The following is a 21,193-nucleotide window of genomic DNA, read 5'->3' as shown; positions in this document are numbered from 1 at the left end:
TCCATGTTGTCCCATTTCAGGAGGGTCTTGGGTGTCTTGTGCACTGCTTGTTTTTAGAAATTCAGTAGAATATTCCTTGTTTCAAAATCTTGTTCTTCCACCTCACCATTGTACTTCTGTTTTACAGCTATTTTTAACTGGAGGAAGGATCAAGCCTACTTCTGTATTTGATGACAGAGCGTTTTAGATTATACTGGAAAAATGTGCATATATGTCTATAAATGCAGATAATCAGGATTGCCAAGCCATCTGCTGTATTTACATTTTTATACCAGAGATGTGCTTGGAAAATGAAGAGGTACTTGGAAAAGGTGATCAACAAGGAGTCTGATCTAAAACCCACTAACCTATGGGAAGATTCCCATTGATTTTAAAGAGTTTTGAAATAAATTCTTTCATATGTTCAGTCAGTTGTTAAAACATTTCCTGAGGAAATTACCATTTTAGTATTACAGAAACTTAAAATCCCACCATATAAAGTAAGCTACAATGCATAAATCACTTTTTAAAAACTTCAGAAAGTTTACTCAGCAGGAGAAAGGCTAGGAAAGATGAAAAAGAACAAATCTGGGCTTGCAAATTCATGTTTCTTTGAAGGATGATGATAAAAATTAAACAGAAGCAAGTAAATTATGGCAAAGTAAGGTAGAAATTGAATTAATTTGAATTTAGTTGAATTAATGTAAGGATGCTGCTAAAAATCAGTAAAGAAGCCCACACCCCCAAACCCTACCATAGTCATAACACAATATGGAGAGACATGAGAAATCAACAAGTCAACTGATCATCAGGATCTTTGAGAATTTGATAACCAAGAGACATGACAGATGGCTGAATAGCAAACATGCAGACATCCTGGTTCTTACGTAGAGCAAAGCTTTTTCCAAATTCTCTCAAAATGTAGTTGCTTAATTTGCTGAATTACTTTACCTCCTGCATTTGGGAAATTCAGAGCAAAGAAGCAAGGAAAGTTTGCCAATTTCAGAGCATTCAGATATTTTCAAACAACAAGACCCAGAAGCTCAAAGGGGTTTTATTTCAGCTCTGCAGATGGAGAAACTGAGGAACAGATGGATTGAGAAGGCCTCTTGTACACTGAGAAACTCCCCTTGAATTGAGTCAGCAGTGAACAAGATTTGGTGAAAACAAGATTGCACAGCAGTGCTAACTACTGGAGTTAGAAATGGGATTTAACAGCTCCCTCAACCTCACACTTCAGATGTCAGGTCAAAAAAAACTCCTTTTTTGAAATAAGAATCTGATAGCTTTTCAGAACCCATTCTCTGCTGATCATTGCATGAGGTTTTATACCCCAGAACAAACCCGCAAACCTGTTGTATCTTAAAACTAATAATTTTCTGATTTGCCTTTGTAATAGAAACATGAGATGGGCCCAATTTTTGAAAAAGGAGGTCTACTGAATTACACTTTACTTTGGGTGACTTCAGAGTTTTATATGTAAGAAAAAGGCAGATTTTGAGGTTTTTGGGGGGATACCTGATGATGCTAGCATCTTTAGAAGGACTTCCACAGGCCTGCCACAGCCTTTCTCTGCTGCTCAAACCTGTTGTATTTTCTGTGATTTTGGTCTTTTCCACAACAGTGTCTGGAATAAAGCAATCTATATGCGTAGATCCAAGAGGCTTAACTGAAGGCACACAACTGGGTTGCCTCAGGCTGCCCATACAGCTAACACTGTGGGGTGTGCCTAGAGCTAAGCAGAGGGTATCTAGACCTCAATAAGGAAAACATTGCCGACATGACTATGCTGCATTTCAGTTCCTGAGAGGAGTGTGCTTTCTAAGATAGTATCACTGTTGTCACACCTCTACTTCACCTCACAGAGGCATCACAGAGCTCTCAGGCTTGCAGAGATGCATCTGGCAACCAGCCTGCCAGATGTCTCCAGAAGCAAATCTCCCCTCTGCTCCAGCTGCTAAAGAGTGCAGAGGCCACAGGTGAGAATCCCACATGAAATCCAAGCAGAATGTCCCTGAAAGACATACGTTGTGAACATTGGGTTCTCAGCACCAGCTGTTTCACTTTATAAATCCAGCCATACTGAGCCACTTCATTTGCTAATGCAGACATAGCTAACTCTAGAACCAGATGTGAAAGAATTTCTTCTCTCATATTAAAAGAAAACTTATGATCCTGAAAAATCTGTCAGAAATTATTAAAATTTATTAAATCATCTATTCTATTTAGATCCTTTAAAATATTTCCACTCAGTTTTTATTTATATTTGAAATTACCTAAATAAAATGTTTCATCTTGAGTTTGGTTGAGGATGTTTCTGTGGGAGAGTTTGGTGTTTTTTCTATATGTGAGAAATAGCGAGTGAGACTCAGCTCATTTATTTTTAACGACATAAAAGATAGATAGCTTTCAGAAACACATGCTTGAGGTGGTGATTTATCCAGCTGTTCTGAGACACTGGCTGTAGGATAGGATAGATTACCCCCTGAAGATCTACTCTGCTGGTTACTGAAGGAGCCTAGAAGTGCAATTTTGATTAGAAAAGTAATATTTAAATACATACAGCTAGAAAAGGTGAACCAAGGACTATATTTTATAATTGAAAGCCATTTGATTCTCAATTTTATTTCATTTTTAAAAAATCAGAAATCAAATATGATAATAAATTAATAACTCAAAAAGGAAGAAGTGTCAGTGAGAAAAATCCTTTTCCATAAAGAGCTTTGATCTAAACTAACTGGTGTTTTGCAACAAACTCCCCATGCTTTGCTATATAAATATCTTGGACTTAAGTCTAACTTAATCAAGCCATTTGTAGCCATGCCAGATCTAGCATTAACAAAAATGTAAACTACCTGAGAAATGAATATGTCTACTACAGCAGACAACTTTTAGTCCTTCTAGGCTCTGGCTTAACATTATAGCCAAAAGTAGATGGCATAATCTTTCTGTGTGCTCACAACTGATCATTTTTCCCCCCATGAAAAACTTATTTGTTGACTTAGTATATTGTTATTTTTTTAAATAGCCATACTAAGTAAGCTTAGAAGTGAATGTCACAACCAATACAATATTTTGTCAACTCAGTACGCAGTGCTGAAGGAGTATTGCCGAGCTGCTCTGTTCCCAGAATACGTGATGGGAAATGTGATAGACAGCAGTCATGAAGTCTGTTTCCTCTAGTCCCTTCCTTCACCTTGAAGTCATGAGTCCAAGCCCCTACATGACCCTTCTGCCCAGGCCAGCTGGGCAGTCAGCCTTGGGTCTCTCTGCCTGTGGTAGGCAGAGAGACCTGAGTGCCAAGCTGTAGAGAGATGCTGAAATGAACTGAACATAGTGAAGACTTCTGAGGACCAAAATAAGACATCTGAGGATCATAGAAGAATAAAACTGATAATATTTAGGATAAGCTTACTTGCAAGCAGTTTATATAAACAAGCTTATGCAGGTGGCATTTTGAATTTGTGAGGCCTGTGTAAGGACCTGCAGTTGGCACAGGTCAAGGGGCAAAATAAAGATGAAGTTCTGAGTGCATGTTACTCTGCTTGGTTCAAGGTAAAACAATAAACAGCAGAAAAAATGTGTCTACAGGAACTAAGAATGAAAGTAAGGCTGAATAAAAGAAATTCATAAAAGTCTAGAAGACTAAGAGACTCTAGAAACAGACACGTGCTGATTTTCCTACAAATCATCGCATCCACAAAGGAGGTCAAGGACTATGGAGAATGCTTTTGTATACTTCATAATAACATAACACATTGGCAATAAAGTTTGTAGCTCACATTCCTCTTAAGGGTAATGTTATTCATACTGAGGAAAAGGATGAAACCTGACAAACCGCAGTTTGCAAATATCACAGCAGGTACCAGAGATAACAAAGCATTTCCAAGGTCATCTAAAAGTATATATGAATATGCATTATGTTTAGCAATTTCTGCAGAAATTATTGCTGACTTTCCACAGTCAGCTTTGAAAGACAGCTGGACTAAACAATGCTACTCAGGAAATGTAACTGGGATCAGATAAATTCAATACAATAATTAAACAGAATTAAATATCTGAGTGGACAGTTTCGTTCAAAATTAAAGTGACATCAATATGGTATGGTATATCACATTTTCAAAGTGAATTAAGCCAAACCAAATTAAGGCTTTCTTAGTTCTAAAAAAAACAATCCCTGTAGCTATTTACTGTAATCTGAGCAGTCTCAGTCCTCAGCGGAAACTTTATCGCTGTTGGAGGAAGAAGAGTTACTCTTAATAGTATCAGGTTATAGTCTCTTTTGCAAGAGTTATGCCTCGTTTTTCAAGGTCATTGCGTTACTCAGTGAAATACAGTGAGTGACTTGTTATAACCCTAGAACTTTCTTCAGAGCAGTTGCTTAGCTGGTTGTTTTCCAGTCTGGATTTGGTTAATAATGATGTGTACTTAGATGTAGGAGAAGTTCACATACATGATTGTTTCATTTTGGTACATGAGCTTGGAAAAAAAATCTGTTTAAAGTATGTCCTTTTTCTTCTTATGTAAAGTCTCTTCATATTTAAATACTGTATGAATAAAATTACAACTGTTCAGAAAATTTAACTAATTTTTTTCTTCAGGCAAAGTGTGAGCTTACTTATATCCACACTATCACATGAAAAAATGTTTTTATATTACAACAGAAAACATAGATATGCAATTGTTAAATTGAAGATCTACTTATATTTCCTCCTAGAAAAATGTACAGCATTCAGATATATTTGATTTTGGTATACAAATTTCTAATTTTTGTGAAAGTCAAATTTCCCAGGTTGCATTGTACTGTATTATGTGTGAAGAGGTACTTCAGCAGCCTAGTCACAGTAACAACAATATCATCACAGTTAGTCTCAGAGGGATCATTAGCACTTGTATTAAAGGCCTTTTACTCATGTCACTCACCTTACACACATGCAGCAACATGTACTAGTCCTAGATGTTAAACCAGTATTTGAACCACCTGGGAGTCGGAAATTTTCAGAATTATCTGGTATTCAGGTCTACCTTATCCTGAAGAGAGGAGGGCTATCTTGCCTTGCCATACCCTCTTCTGGAGAGATCTTCGTTACAAAAACCACAAAAACATATTGCTAAACCACTTGGCTGGGAAATGTATGCTCAGGTTTATTTCCCCTCATGTACACTTTTTTTCCTAAGAACTTATTTTTACTTAGACCTTGAAAAATGGATGTTTTGATGTTTTCTCACCCATGGTTTCTTGGTATTAATAAAAGGAACCACATAATTTAAAACTAAATGTTTTATTTCATCAAAGTGCCAGCTGTTCTTACATATATAATAATTTAAAGTTGTCTAGGCAATCTGCAATTGCAACTACTGCAACTACTCAAGACACGGGAAGTCCTCCAGTACTACTGGCTCTGACAGCTTGCATTTAATCACTTTCTTCTTTAGGCATGAGTAGCAGATAGCCTTGCCTCTGTACAGTACATTGCCCTCTCTAGAGACGGTAGCTCTGACCCTCACCTCCAGCCTGTGTAGACAAGCTGGCCAAGGCTAACATTAGCCCTGTGAGCTTGGTCTCCTTATATTGCCCTTGCAGGCAAAGGAGGGAGGCATGTTCGTCCTACAGATGGTTGAGAGTCACTCTGCCTCTGCTGCCCTTTGAGGAAGCCTGAGCCAGTGAGCCCAAACATACTGAAGTTAGCCTTTGTGAATACATCCCAGTCTCCATTCAAGCAAAGTATGATAAGCCTGTCATTCATGTCGCTCACTCCCATGGCTGACAGAGAATGATTTTAAAGCTTTCCTTGCCAGATGAACCCCTTTCAAAAAGTCCATTCTCAGGGGACAATTGATAAGAAAACCAACTGGGAATTTTCTTTGTATAACCTTAAATTAGTCATTTTTTTCTGAAAACTGATAGCACAGTCAGTTCTGTGCCACTCCACGTTCACCAATGCAATATTTTCAATATCAATATGTTTAAAGTAAGTTTCCTCTGATTTTTAGCCCTATGCATAACCAGAAACAAGAAAGGCAACTTGATTTCTTTCCACCTCATCTTTAATAACAGGTTAAATTCTACTCTGAAAGCATATCCAGACAATAATCATGAGAGTGACAAAATCAAACAGCTACCCAAGCAAGCTGAGAGAAGTCAAGGATCACAACTGCCTAATCAGGCAGGTGCAGATTTGAGCACTGGCTAATTTACCACACCTTGATATATACTGATTTTATCCATGAAACATCTTGGTCTTCAGTGAGGCATTGGCCTATATAGTCTATTACCTTTGTGTTTGCACAGGTATAACCATTTTCAGCATGTAGTACATTGGTGTATTTAGGATTTTTTCCAGAAGTAAAAGCAGTATCCAAGTCATTTACTTTTAGAATTCTACAGTGTTCAATAGCAAAAGTAAGAGAAAATTTACTTTTTTAATAAAAGCAAGAAGATAAGTCTAGAATGAATGGCAAGTAGAAAAACAAGTACTGTGGATGTAGTCTACTCTCAGAAGAAATCCCAGTTATAAGTGGTTATGTTTGCATTTTTAATTTCCATTATCAAATTAGCATTCAGTACCTAGAGTCAAGATAAATCCCACATAATTTGAAATTAACGAGTTACAGTACTGAACTACAGCAATCTAAGATGAACCAACCTATAGTACAGAGGTTAAAATTCAATTATTCTTAGGACATAATAAATTCAATTACATTCGTATTTTATTGAAAGAAAATCACCAAAGTTCTCAAATCCTGGACAAAGACTTTAGAGCTTGAATTAGGTTGGCAGTGTTCTCACAAGTGTGAAGGTTGTTTTTTCAGTCCAGGACGTTTAAATAACAGACTAATAATTCACAGAAATTAAAGTGACATTTTGATCCTGCAAAAAACGACCAACAATATCACAAGCACAGTCAGTGATAAGCTCTACTGCCCTAAAATAAAAATATCCCTGGAGATATGACTGTGACTTTGTCTTCTGTAATATTCTTTTACACTAATTATATTGTTCTCTCATATTCCACTCCCTTTGCCTATTTAGAGGTCTCATTTTGGCTTTAGTGAGGTTTTACATTTGTCTTTGTGAGGAATAGGAACTTTATGACTAAAAAGCGTGAAAAGATTAAGAGAAACATTTCCTTCCTTATTGCCTCCATCGGACCAACATCCCAAGAACGTTGATGGTGCGGACTATGGAAGAAACTGCCCAAGATAGGAATAGGACAATAGTCAGGGAGGACTGTAGACATCAGTAGCAAGTGTTAGCAAAAAAAATTCTTACACCAAAATACAAATGAATATTTGAGTAAGGTATCTTTGTCAGGAGATAGAAATTATCATAGTGGATAAAAATTAAAAAGCTTTCTAGCATAGAAGCTGAATAAAGAAATGAGTCAGTATCATTCATGATATATATAATGCAGCATAAAATACCATTTGAAAGACTGAAAAAAATTACCAGGATAACTTTCTTCCAGTGTTCTGATAAGTTATTGATAAATGTAAAATCTGGGTGGAAGGATTGAAAAAATAAACATTTATTTTATCATTGAATATCAGCTTCTGGATGTCACTTTTGACATGCCTCTAACATTGATAAATCTCAGAAATCCATAAAAAGCAGTACAAAAATAAGCAAGTAGGTTTAAAGTGGTTTTGAATTAGTTTTATTAATATGTCACGTATTACGTCAATTTCAGTTTCATGACTGGAGATTCATGACGGTATAGTTTTGTAGAGAAAAAAAATCAAAGATCCTGGTTTTCAATATCTGGTCTGCTGATGAACCACAGGTTTGTGTTGAAGGTGTTTCTTAGTAACTGTTGTCTTTGCTCTGCTTAGTTGAGAAGCTGTTCTGAGTCCTTGCCAATCATCATTTGATGATCCTTTGGTTCTTCAGTCAGGTATATTTTTTAAAAACAATCAAACAATTAAAAAGAAGGCAAGGTAGAGTAGCTTCTATATGAGATACATGGAAACAGCTCATTGTAAATGTGTGAACTGTGTTCTGGTTTAGAAGAGTACATTTCCCATGTTTAAAAAGCATTAATCCCTATATTCTCATGTCAAAGATCAGTAGAGGCTACAGAGCCTACAGAGATTTATATTTTAATGAAAATAAGGTCTTCATCTGCAAATATGGGTGTTACTGTTATTTTCAATTCTCTACAATATGTCTAAACTGTATGATTTTTATCAGCTTAGCCAAATCTTTACCTCCACACTTGCATCTACCCATCTTGATCATGAGGTAAGGAATATAAGACGTGTTTTAAAGCCCTCAGTTTTAAGGAAGGTTTCTCTAACCATGTGCAATATCTAATGGCCAGCTTCTGAAATCTTTATCTCAAAATCCTCATATACCATATGAAGGGTAAGCCAAGTGTGAGAGATGATATAAAACTAAAGAGTGAAGGTTCATAACATGCCTGCAGAAGACTTCAGGGTTACTCAAAATATACCTACAGCCACCTCAGTGTTTGGGAAGGTCAAAGGTTACACATGTGGCCCATCTGAACTGTTTCATGCCCCTACAACATATGGCAGAACCTCTTCCAAAGGAGCCAAAAAATTTTATAAAATTATGCAGTTTTGAAGCTCTATAATAAAAAAAATTATGACGAACTAAGAAATTCATCAGCATTTGGAAGACTAAACACCAAAAGCACCAAAAGCACCAAGAGCCCTCAAGGAGATGTGTGTCTTACTGCATTTTAAATAAATATCAAGGTACTTGCATGAAAACTGCACTGTCATTTGATTTTAGTGATTTCTTAAAAGGAATAAAATGATATTTGTTTATCTCAAACTATTAACAGAATTGCAAAAGTTGCTGTTATATTCAAACACCGTTTCAGTCCCAAGCATGAATTACAGAACAGAATTTCTGTTGTATTTCAAATGCCTTTGAACCACTGCTTGTCCTACATGGGGAATTCATGCTCCGCAGGTTTTCTGGGCAGAATTAAGGTTATGCAGATACACCCTTCACCATTTTTTATCCCATCATATGCTACCTATATCCTCATACTCACTTCTAGTACTAATTGGGTTACTTAAAAAAATCAGGTTTTAAAATCGTCAGATCTATTTTCTAGAAACTCACCCCCATCCCATCACTGCAGTACCTAAGTCATGGAAGATTGTCATGTGTGGAAACAGGCTTGTTCATGATCCACTCTTTGTGTCTCCAATGTTGGGTCTTGATTTGTGCTCCCAACCACTTCCCTCTGCAGCCACATACCCCGGGGCAGAGGGCTCCTCACCCAGACCTCCTCATCACAGTCAGACCTATAGCAAGACAGTTTCTTCAGCCAACAGGAGGTGGTACCATTACAGCTGTGAAATTACTTAAATCCTATAGACCATCTTTGCGAAGGTATCTGAAAATGCAGATATGCCTCTAGTGTTATTTTCAAAACATACTGACATCCAACTCCTTCAGGGATTCAGCTGCCTTAGCTTCTCCAAATTAATCTTTCTTGAAACTACCTCGCAAAATCTGTCCACCTGACTTCCTTGATCTTCTAACAAATATCTGTGACAGTGTCTGTGAGTGAGCTCCAGTTTCCCAAGTCTCAGTGCAGGATATCTGCCAGATCTTCCTTCCACTCCTGGAGCTGCTAAGAACTAGACTGTGAACTTTGTAAGGGACAAAATATTACCTGTTGGGTTTTTTGGTTTGGTTTGGTTTGGTTTTTTATCAGCAACTCAAATATTTTAGTAGCTTTGTTAAAAGGAAAGTTGGAATTCATAATCAGTTTCCACCAGTGCAAGTTTCCCGTGGATACTATTTAGCTCCACTTGTTGAAAACAATTTAACAATATGGTGTGGAACAGAGCTAACATCTGCGTATTAACTTATGCCCAGCACCCTCAGCTTTGTCATATGATATGTCAAAACATAGATGCTTACATGATCACATCTCAGATCAATCAAAGCACTGCCTGCATGAACTGTTGCTAACAAAGCAGAGAGTAAGGAAATAAATAACTGGAAAAAGAGAACAACTCTCTTTTCAGCTGAAAGCAGCTGCTCAGGCCATCTGAAAAATGAGATCTCAATTTGTAGCAATAAATCTGAAACCACTTGAAAATGTTCAGGGAGAGAGGAAAAAATACTCAAATACAGACCTTACAAGCTTCCCACACTTGGTGAGACACTCATGCAGCTGCTCCCATCTTGCACTCCTCCTTGAACAGAGCTTTATCCCACTTCTTTGCAGCTCAGTGACATGGCCCCTCTCCTGCTCCATGCCAGGCATGGCCTTGGGGATCTGGGTCTAACACAGCAGGTCTGACATTGCCTGGGCATGGCCCACTTCCTAAGGAGCCCAGCTAAAAGTCCGAGTGTCCTGCCTTCACAGCCCCTTGCCATAACATAGCTTGTCTGAAGCCTCCCATGCAGGTCATCTCTCCCATGGCACGAGCCATTCCTGGGTCGCACATGTCTCCAGAGGAGAGGTCTGCACAACTGGGAGGTGACTGTCAAAAGGTTTCATTTAGTCCAGGGATGAAGCCACTATCCAGGACATGGGACATCCATGCCACAGGCCCTGAACGCCCCTTTTCAGCCGTGCTAAACCCTGTCTCCTGCATCCCCAGTAAGCATGCAGCACCTGAACTGCGGTCCTTCTGGAGACTGCTGTTGTGTTTGTTTTCACTAAAAATTGCACCCTTCCCTAAGAAACCTCCCCTAGAAAACTTTTATCAGAGCAAATACATTTACAAAGAATTTCAGTTTTAACAAACAGTACTTCCTAGTTATAAGTATAGCTCTCAGTTGCATCCTAGTGCATCAATGTATACTAATTACTGGGATGTGGTAAGCTTTTGTTTGCTGTTTACAAAAATGAAAGCATAGGCATGAACTCTTTCTGTCAGCTGTCATAATTAGCAAGAAACTAGTGTTCACTGAAGACAGTTTCTGGCAAGTTGTCAACCAGAAGAATGAAAATCAGAAGGAGCACATTTATCAGACTTGAAAAACAAGTGTAGCATTTAAGAATGCTTAATGCAAGGCTTGGTTTCACTACACAGAGTTGATATATGTGAAGTGGAAACAAACAGAAATGGTATCTGTTAAGAGAGAAAGAAGGGAAGAGATTAGCTGACAAGGAGAAAAGTGTTATAGGAATTTGCAGGAAGGTCTAAAGCATCCAGTTTTTCTTGTTTACTAAGCTGGAAATTTTTTGATATAGCTTATAGTGGAAGCCCTTCCTTATCTGCCCATTTTTGCATATCCACTAAGGGAATTCACCTTACTCTTGCTACACAAGCGTTTCTATTTCCACTGAGGACAATGAAGAATGCTGAACTGGAAGAGACTGAATCAAAAAACCACAAAAGTTTGTAGGAGTCATCATGTCAAACTGAACTGTTGCTCTAGCAAGATCAGCGTACTTCTACCACAGGTGCAGTGACAAATGACTTGGCAGAGGGGAAAAGCGCAATATATCTGAGCCCAGATTTAACTGAACAACTGCCTATAAAACTCACATTTATCCTGCATATTTCTCATTGACTTTTAACACCGCCGCTAAATGTTTTGAAGCATGATATCAAATACTATTTTTCTAGCATATGTAACTACAGCAAGAATATGTTACTGAGGAAAACAGCTATAAAGAGCCTTCAAACTGAGAGTATTTGATATGTTAGGAATACATGCCACATACAATATATGATTGTTACAAATAACAATCCGCATGAAAGCAATCCAAAATTATTTCAGAGCTATACAACTCTCCTTTTGTTAATGGCAGAGCTGTAACAAGGAACAGGACAAGACATGCCTGCTCTGAGATGAGGGAGAAGGGGTGTCAGATGAATACAGAAGGGTGGGGTCAAGAAATGGAGAGAGTGTCGCATCTCAGACACATGCAAGATGAGGTATCTGACAATTATGTATCGAAAGTCAGCAAGGTTATTTTAAGAGATGGCATGAATACTCTAACAGCTTTTATTATCTGCTTACCACACTTCAGTAGGCAATTTTTCCTCATAAAGAAAAATTTGCTCTATATTCCCATATGAATCCTTCTTTGATGTCCAAAGCAAGGAGGGAACCATTTGGACGATTCATAACAGACTAACACTATAAACCAGAAATTTCCTAAGTGGTGCATTTAGTTTGCAGTGTAGGTGTTATTCATGGAGAATATCAACAGGGAGAAGACTGACTATCTAACCCTGCTAATATGTGTGCTTTTCTCTGTTCCTCAAAATAATATTGTGATTTCTCAGAGGCTAGATTGAATGGATTTTCAGATTTAAGGATATAGACAATACTGATGGTTCCCAAAGGCAGGTCAACAATGGATGCCCCTCTGAGGAACAAATTAAGAGGGAAAATATTTCCATTACCCATCAGCTACTACTGCCCAAGAACGACATGGAAGGAGCAGGAAGGATCTTAGGGTGGGATAAAGGGGAAAAAAGTATAGCTCCCAAAAATGTCGACCAACTGGTTGATTGCCTTCCTCATGATGACAGAAGATTGTTTCTGAAAAATTCCCCATCACTACCCTTCAGACTCCAGGACCTGTGTCAAATACAATGTTCATGCTTAACTTTCTGATTCCAAAGTACTTTCTTATCTTGAGAAGGAAACTGCCTAGAAGCCATACCAGTACATATTACCAGTCAGAGGTTATAAATGCAGCATTGCTTAGATGGGCTATTTCAAATGGCCATTTTGCCTATAACTGCTTCAGGTTGCCTCACCCTCTCTAGTTAGCTCTTTCTAGGAAGAAGCTTACCATGAATACTTTCTTCTGGACTGTTTAATTCAGCTTTTCATGTGGTTATACTGTCCAAACAATTTTACATTCATATGTAGCATGCAAACACTGAAACTTCCTTTGAGGTATCCTCAGCATGGGAGCAATGTAATGAGTCTAGGAAATTAATAGTGTTTTTCAAGATGAAAATTAATCTTTCAGAACCTTAGCAGTTTGGTAAATACTAGTATCAGAATAAGAAGCAGGCAGAGGAACAATGTTCTCCATAGTTGTTTCACCTGGGCTTGGCAAAACGCATTTATAGAGCTTAGTCAATGTGATGGCAATTTTTAAAAAGTTCTTAAAAAATTTTCAAGTGGGTGAAAGGTAGTTGCAAAGGGCATATATTCTTTTTCATATTCACCACGAGGGAGAGCGCAGGATGTAGAAGGATGAGCTGGGAGAGCCGGGTTTGTTCAGCCTTGCAGAGGGGAGGTACAGGACTCAATGTATTACTTCATTCAGCTGCCTAAAAGGCTGTAGAAATAGTGCAGCCAGGCTCATCCTGGAGGCACATGGTGAAGAGGTAATGAGCACAAGCTAGAACATGGGAAATTCCAGTAAGGGATCAGCCTGGAAAAGGTTTCCCAGAGAAGTTGTGGGATTTCCATCCTCGCAGATATTCAAAACTATGTTGGATGTGGCTCCCACACAGCTGTCTCTGCTTTAAGCAGTGGTGGGATTAGATGGCCTCCAGATTTCCCTTCCAAACTGAATTATTCTGAGATTCCATGATAAGCAGTTAATAAGATTAAGTTACAGCGAGGGAGTTTGTTAGACATGTAGATAAAACTTACCAACATCAGGAAGAGTGAAACTCTGAAACCACATGCCTACAGAGTATGAACATCACTAGAGGTGCCCCAAGAACAGTGTAGGGGAACATGTCAGATAAGTCTCATTGATCATGTCTTGGGATGGGACACTGGGAGTTCTACTTCTATTCAGTGTTTAGACAAGTTGCCATAATAACTTAAGTGAATTCCGTTTTCTAGCACTATGTTAGAAAGAAGAAAGTTATTGACCTACCTAAGCCATTTAAAGGCTAAAATAAACACATGTAAATCAGATGTGTCAGCCTGCCAAGCTCCAGCTTTGAAATATGTGCTAGAGAAAGGTAATGAGGCAAAAAAAAATTCTTAGATGAAACAGAAAATGCTGTCAGATTAGCTCCTTAGAGGGCATACAAAGAGAAGCATAAGGCTGGTAGTACGGACATTTCTGATGTAACCCATTTTCCACAATGAAAGGGACAGACCTCAAATCACATCTAGTCTTGCAAAGTCCCAACTTTGGGACTAACCTGAGTCATTTTCCTTTAATAAGAAATCTTCAGTCTATGTAGCCTGGAGAGACATTATCAAAGGTGTTGTCTTACTTTTGGAACAAAGTTTGCTACACAAATAGCATATAAAGAGCTTTTCACAATTATACACATGAAAATAAATAGACATCACTATGAGATTGTTGTTTCCAGTAGACATGTGGCCTGCTAGCGACTGTCTCATTTGATGTGTCTCCCATTCCATCACCAAGGGTACAAAAGTCCAGAAGAAGATATGAAAAAATTTATAGATAGTCAGAGGTAGGGATAGATATGGGGTTAAAAAATGTTTAAAAGTTATTAGAGGCTGAAGTGTTTATATATGTTTCAAGAGTAGGAAACAAATATTTATGAATATGTGAGTAAAGAAGGGATTTAAAAATTAAAATTTGTGATAATGCTTATTGTAATTAGAAGCAGAAAAATAATTTTTAAAACAAGTTATAACCACAAGACAAAAAATTATACTTAACAGTGCCATCTTTTATAATATTAGAATGTCTTGATCACCATTAATTAAATAAATACCTTTTAAGAATTTGAATTGATGAATTGATTTATTTTATTTACATATATTAGCACCATGATACCACGTGTCTCTACCATATATCACATTTCAATTTTGGTATTAAGAGTGAAAAATGCTCTGCCTGCAACAACGAGACTCAGGCCTCCAGAAAAAGATGGTATCACAGAATGGCTGAGGATAGAAGGGACCTCTGTAGGTCATGTGGTCCAACCCTTTGCTCAAGCTGGGCCCACCCAGAGCAGGTTGCCCAGGGCTGTATCCAGATGCCAGTTGAATATCTCCAAGGGTGAAGACTTCACAAGCTTTCTGGGCAACCTGTGGCAATGCTCAGTCAGTCTCACAGTAAAAAATGTTGATTTTTTTGCTGATGTTCAGAGGAAACCGCCTGTGTTCCAGTTTGTGCCCATTCCCTCTAGTCCTGGCACTGGGCACCACAGAAAAGAGCCTGGCTCCATCCTCTTTGTACCCTCCCTTCAGGTATTTATATACATTTATAATATCCCCCTGAACCTTCTCATCTCTAGGCAAAGCAGTCCCAGCTGTCTCAGCCTTTCCTCATATAAAAGACATTCCAGCCCCTTAATCACCTTTGTGGACCTTCATTGGACTCTCTCCAGTATGTCCATGTCTCTCTGGGGTCTAGGGACTCCAGAACTGGATGCAACACTCCAGGTGTGTCTCACCAGTGCTGAAAAGAGGCGAAAGATCACTTCCCTCAACCTGCTGGCAACGCTTCTCCTAACGCAGCCCAGATGCCATAAAAGCACTGTTAATAGACTCCTCTTGCTCAGCAATATCATGATTTCTTCCTCATCCTTCAAACCCACCACCTTCTCCATTCAAATCATTGTCCTATCTTTATAAGTAAGTGTTGTGAATGCAATTAAGAAACTAATACAGAATACAAATAAAGCTTAGTATTTTATCATTTGCCTTAACTTGGTCTTTCCAAAAGACACAAATTTTAAAATTAAAGCTAAGTTTTGCCAGTAAGAGAACTACCATGCCTATGCCCACAGGCCACAGTCTCATGCCAACTCTTAGCTCCTGAGCCATTTCCTCCCTGCTCCAAGAACACCTGCCCTCTACAAGCCTCTTCAGGGACTGGGGACCAGAGTGCCAGGCCACCAGCATATGCTATTTTTCCACTGAAAAGAAGAAAAATGTCTGTTTTCCTATCCTCTTTTTTTCCCCTTCATCCATCATAATGTTTTTCTGAAAGGAATTCCATATTCAGGTCAGCAGTATTAATAAATAAGGCAGCTTTCCCCATCTACCAACTCCTTCCCTGCTAAGCAACTAAGAAATTTACATTTCTTTCCTCCATTTATTAAAGCGATGATTCATTTTATACCTCAGAGACTTCCTATAAGGCTGAAGCACCCAGTATGAGTGAAATGTTCAAATCAAAGCAAGCCTCAAGACAGTTTACAAATTCATAAAAAACTGTTAATACCATAATAATCCACCAATATTTTTCTCACTGACAGATTCTGACCCCTAGTTTTGTTTGCAGAGAGAAGAAAGCTCATTCCACAGTACTCATCTCATGAAGACTTCTTTTCCCAAGCAATCACTTTAAAAATATAACTCTCTAGGCCTTGCTTGAGTTTATTCCAAGCCTTTCAGAGTAATAAAAGCAGGTGGTGGAGCTAAAATAGAACACACTTTGTGCTTTATTCTGAAAACAAATGTTTAGCAAATAGTGGATAGGCAGCAACAGAACAGATAAATGAATGCTGTGGCCTGCCCTAATGTCTCCTGCAGCATCTTCTAGCAAGGCATATGCTCCCAGCAATGTAGTGCCATAGCTGGCAAACAGCAAATGTCCCCATCAATATCAGTGCTTTGTCTGGCTCTGGAAGGCGCTAAAATCTCTTAAAAGGCAGAACTTTTTAATCTCTCATTGCAGAAATGAGAGAAATTAAAGAACAAATTTGTGGAAAATATATTTTCTTTCAAGATATTTTTGCAAAAGTAGGGCCGCATATCACTTGTTTTGGGAGGAAACCAGATAAAAAGTGAAAAAAGTAAGTCAATATGTAAAAATGTCATCTAAGTGTTTGCAAAAAGACCAGAAGTTTTTTAAATAAAGAGTGGTGTAACTATTTTTTAGCTTATGAGGAACATTTTTAGGTTTAGCTGACTGAATTGCTCACAGTGCCTGTTGAGACAGCATAGTCTTTTCTGTGCATGTTTACATGTAATTTGTATCTTGTCATGAGTTGTCACAAAGTGTGTTAGACTGCCATAAAATAGAATAAACTAAAATAAATAAAATAAAGTATAAGTTCCTGGGGTGTGTAATGTTCAATGATTTATGACTAGAATCAATTCTAACAGACCGGATCAGATAAAAAATTATTTCTATTACTTCACTACAGTCCTCTAGCAAACACAAAAAAATCTTAATTCTAGTAATTATATAAGCTTAACAAGCAGTTTTATAGCATTTATGAACAGTATGGTGGCAAAGGACAAGGTAAGGTGATTAATGTATCACAATTAAAGCAAAAGCCTGCACTAAAAGCTTGATGATTGTTAGGATGCAAATGGTATTGCTCCATTTCTCACCTGAGAATGGCCGTATCCATGTACCCAAGGTACTCCTACCTATAGCACCTTCTTAATCAACAACACCCAACACAGAAACTCATCCTCACTGGGGTGGAGCATAATAATCAAAGCTTTTTGTGTAGGAAGAAGTACAAACCAAGGCTTTCAGCTGCATTTCCTGTGATGGCTACAAGAAGATGCCGCTCCAGCAATACCTTTGCAGGTGCCTCAGCCTTTGAAGTGCCTTAACAAAACACAGTTATTCCGTAAAACAGGAGGTCCTCAAAGTACCATCTGAGGGACTAAATATCTTCCAACCAATGTATCCTCCAGTCCTGTCTTCTGCCTGGTTCCTTGTGCTTGGGTCAAACCAATTGCTTTCGCTTGTCACGAGCCACTGTGCCTTTTCGGAACATCTCTGCTGTGAAGAACATCAGACTGGCTGGAAACCCCATCTGCTCATTTTCTGCAAAACCATAGTATTTCCTTCAGGGGGCTGGCCAGTTATAAGCCTGGCAATCCACCTACCTGAAATTCTCTGGCTTTACATTTAAACAAAAATATCTTTTCACTTCTCTCAATAACCAAATAGCTTGCTGCATTTCTTTAGCAGGAAAGAAATTTCTATTCACTGTATGTATTTTGTAGAGTACCCTGGGATCCCTCCAAATGAAAAGGGCTATAAAAAGATTCAGTTTTATTAATTTATTTGTAAGATCTGTGCTTTTTGATGAGATCAAAATGCTTGCTACAGAACAGCATGATGCTTGTCCTGACTATCATCCAATTTTTTAAGCTATATAAATGAGAAATATCCCTTTATAAAACCTTTCAACCTTTTCTATACTGGTTAAGAAATGAACAGAAATGTTATACATGTGTTGCACAGTGGTTCTATGAGGGAATCTAATCTGATATGTTGAATATGTGACATCAGTTAATATTACTTGGATAGGATTCAAAATTTGTATGCTCCTGGCCAGAACTGGTATGAAGAGTTAAGCTTGTAAGTTCATAGAAACAGCTCTAAATTAGTAATCTGATGTTAATGGGGTTTGAGTTGCAGCTGTGATATTCATGGGGTTATCATTAGGTCTATGTGACTTAACTGTATTTTATATCCTGTGTAAAATTCATTTATCAGAGCTTTTTGTCATCCACAGAACAATTACTTTCAGTACAAAGCCTGTGAAAAGAAAGGCCTGCTTCTCTTTAATGAATAGGTAGAATTAGCAGAATTTTGAACGCCAGTGGCATCCTTTCTGTATCTTGCCCAGCTGTCATTTAACACTCCAGAAACTTATAGGCATATTTGTTTTCCATGTGTCCAAATTTTTGCTTTGTATACGCCGAGCCTGTGCCCAACCAAAGCAACTCCTTGCTTAGTTCATGCTTTTGCCTGACAGTTGTGGCTTGGAAACCTCTCCCACATGCCTCTTGGAGTCCAACATAAAGTGCAGCTGCAGCTGCCACCCTTTGGTGTTCAAGCAGGTGAAAAAAACACTGTAGTAACAGCATTAACCTGGGGACAGAGCAGTCTACACCAAGCTCAAATGCAGCTCTGAGACCTACTGAGGTTCAAACTTGTATCACTCACTCAGCTGAAAGCACCCGTATTTTATGCCACTCTAAAGATTCCTTCTGTGTCCAGTTGTTCGGTGTAAGACAGTATGAGTAGCAGCTTAAGTTAGCTACTTTGCAAGATGCTAAATCAAAAATGTTTAAGTCCAATCCAAAACAAGATACCATCTCTAAGCATTAATCACCTCAAACTAGGTGGAACTACCTGAAAACTTAGGTCTTCCTATTCACAAACAGTAGTAGAACATTTTTTTTTTTTTTTGCATTTGAGAAATTATACATAATCTTCCTTTAATCTTGTATTTATCCATGTAGCTAGAAAACATAATGCTGAATATTTGTTTCCTCTTCAGTTTAGTGAGGCACTGAAGAGTTTTCCACGTGCACAAGTATGTACCTATACATGGGAAGAAAAGTTATTTCTCATGCACACAAACAACCTCACATTCTCAGCACCACAGGTGAGATGTTCTGCTTTTGCATTACACTAATTGTATTTTCTTTCTAGACTGGAAATTCTTTCTGTCTTGGAAATTAGTTATGTGAATTGCCTCTTTTAGTGCTCATTTGCCTTCATTATGTTAGGAGGAAACCATGACTGTAATTAAATAAATAAAAAAAATAATCTGGTATAATGCTGTCTTGGACAATAGGAAACAATGCACTGCGTAACTGCAGCTGAAGGCAAAAGGAACACCTTGTGGCCACCTTGGTTTTTACACAGTGTTGTTGTGGTGCAATTCTAATAGACAGAATTAAAAAACGTGTAGACAGAATTAAATCCACAGGAATAAAGAGATTTGAATAAGATTTCTAGCTAGTTTTTACACTTGATTGTTCTTCTGCAATCTGCATTTAAAAGTACACAAAATTAACTATAGGGGTTGTCTAGTGGAATCTGTAGAGTATCTAATTGTTAAGGGTCGTTAAACTTACAGTGGAGAGAGAGGTGGGACTGAAACAGCCCTCCACTCTCTAGTTAATCTGGTACCTCTACACTGCAAAAGTGTGAGACTTCAGAGAAGGTAATTGATCTGCAAACCTGAGTAACTCTGTGGTAAAGCCCTTCTGCTCTGCTCTCCAAAGCGGAAACAAAAGCACTGATCCAGAACTACCGGTATGTTTCCCACATAAAAGGTTTCTGGTTGATTGAAAATTAACCCCACAGGCAGGTCAAATGACCATGTAGCACACTTTTTGCAATATCGAATTTTTGGACCCCCCTGAAAGGAAGAGAGGTAAGACTGGCTGCAGCAAGTACTGCTGATTCCCAATCTGCCTGCACGTGTCTGACCCATGTGGCCTTCCTCCAGGACCCATGGGACAGCACAGCCTACAGCCTGTCCCTGCTGCCCCATCCCCTACCCAGCACTACCAGGGCTGGGCCAGGCAACTCTCAGCCCTTCCTCCACCTCGCGCTGCCTCACGGAGCCAGGTGGCTACACAGGAGTGAAGGCAAGTAATTTGTCTGGAGTTACAGAGAAAGTGAGGTGCTTTACAAGGCTTAAATACAGGTTTCCAAAGTCACCATGCATGTTCCTGTGAGAATAATTGGTTTTGCCTGTTAGTCATTCCAGCCTGGGAACTGCTGAACAAACAATGGGAATTTAATCATCTGGAAGCAGATTCTGTGAGCAAAAGCATAATATTGTATTTTAATATACTTCCTCAGCTATAAAAAAAAACTCTTGGCCAACTTTCTTTTGTTGTTCAATGAAGTGTGGTAAGCTGCTTAATGTGAGAAGAAAAACTCCAAGACTCCTTTCTGCTGCATCCAGACTAATTTAGCTGTTAATGTTCCATGAAAGAAATAAATCTTTAAACACATTCTTATATCACTTTTCAAGCCTAATATTTCCATACCACAGAAAAATTGCTAGGATCTCATATTTTCCTCCCACTATGATAGAGAAGATGATCTCCTTACTAAAAACATAATGACAAAAAAAATTTATTACTATAAAGCTCCTTTTTACAAATTAAGACATTGATTTTTCATTACAGTGAGGAGCACTGCACATAATATATTGAGTAATAACTCTATTGAAACACAGATATACATATGCAAATGGTAAGTCATGAACAAGAACACAGATTGTTTGGAATGAAAATAGTTCATTAGGGCCTAGTTCTTTCACAGTTCACTCGCTCCTAACTTGATAAATACCTTGGATTGTCAATTTTTACATTAAACATTTTCTTTTTGTGACCGTTTAAGGGTCAGAATTTTATTTAGAAAGGTGTATGCATGTAAAAAAAGAAAGAGGGAGAGAGTAGGAAGTTAGACTTAATCAGTTGTACGAACATCATTCATTTCCCCAGGAAAATCAAGTATCCTGAGGTCAGCTCTTCACTCATCGCAGGGAAACAATCAGCAAGTGCTAGATTTGTCCAGAAAGGATTATCTTTAATGTTTTCATTAGCAAAGAAAATTGCGTTAAAGCAGCTAGT

The sequence above is a fragment of the Phalacrocorax carbo genome, chromosome 2 (assembly GCF_963921805.1).
Source record: "Phalacrocorax carbo chromosome 2, bPhaCar2.1, whole genome shotgun sequence".
Taxonomy (NCBI): domain Eukaryota; kingdom Metazoa; phylum Chordata; class Aves; order Suliformes; family Phalacrocoracidae; genus Phalacrocorax; species Phalacrocorax carbo.
This window is presented reverse-complemented; position numbering follows the sequence as displayed.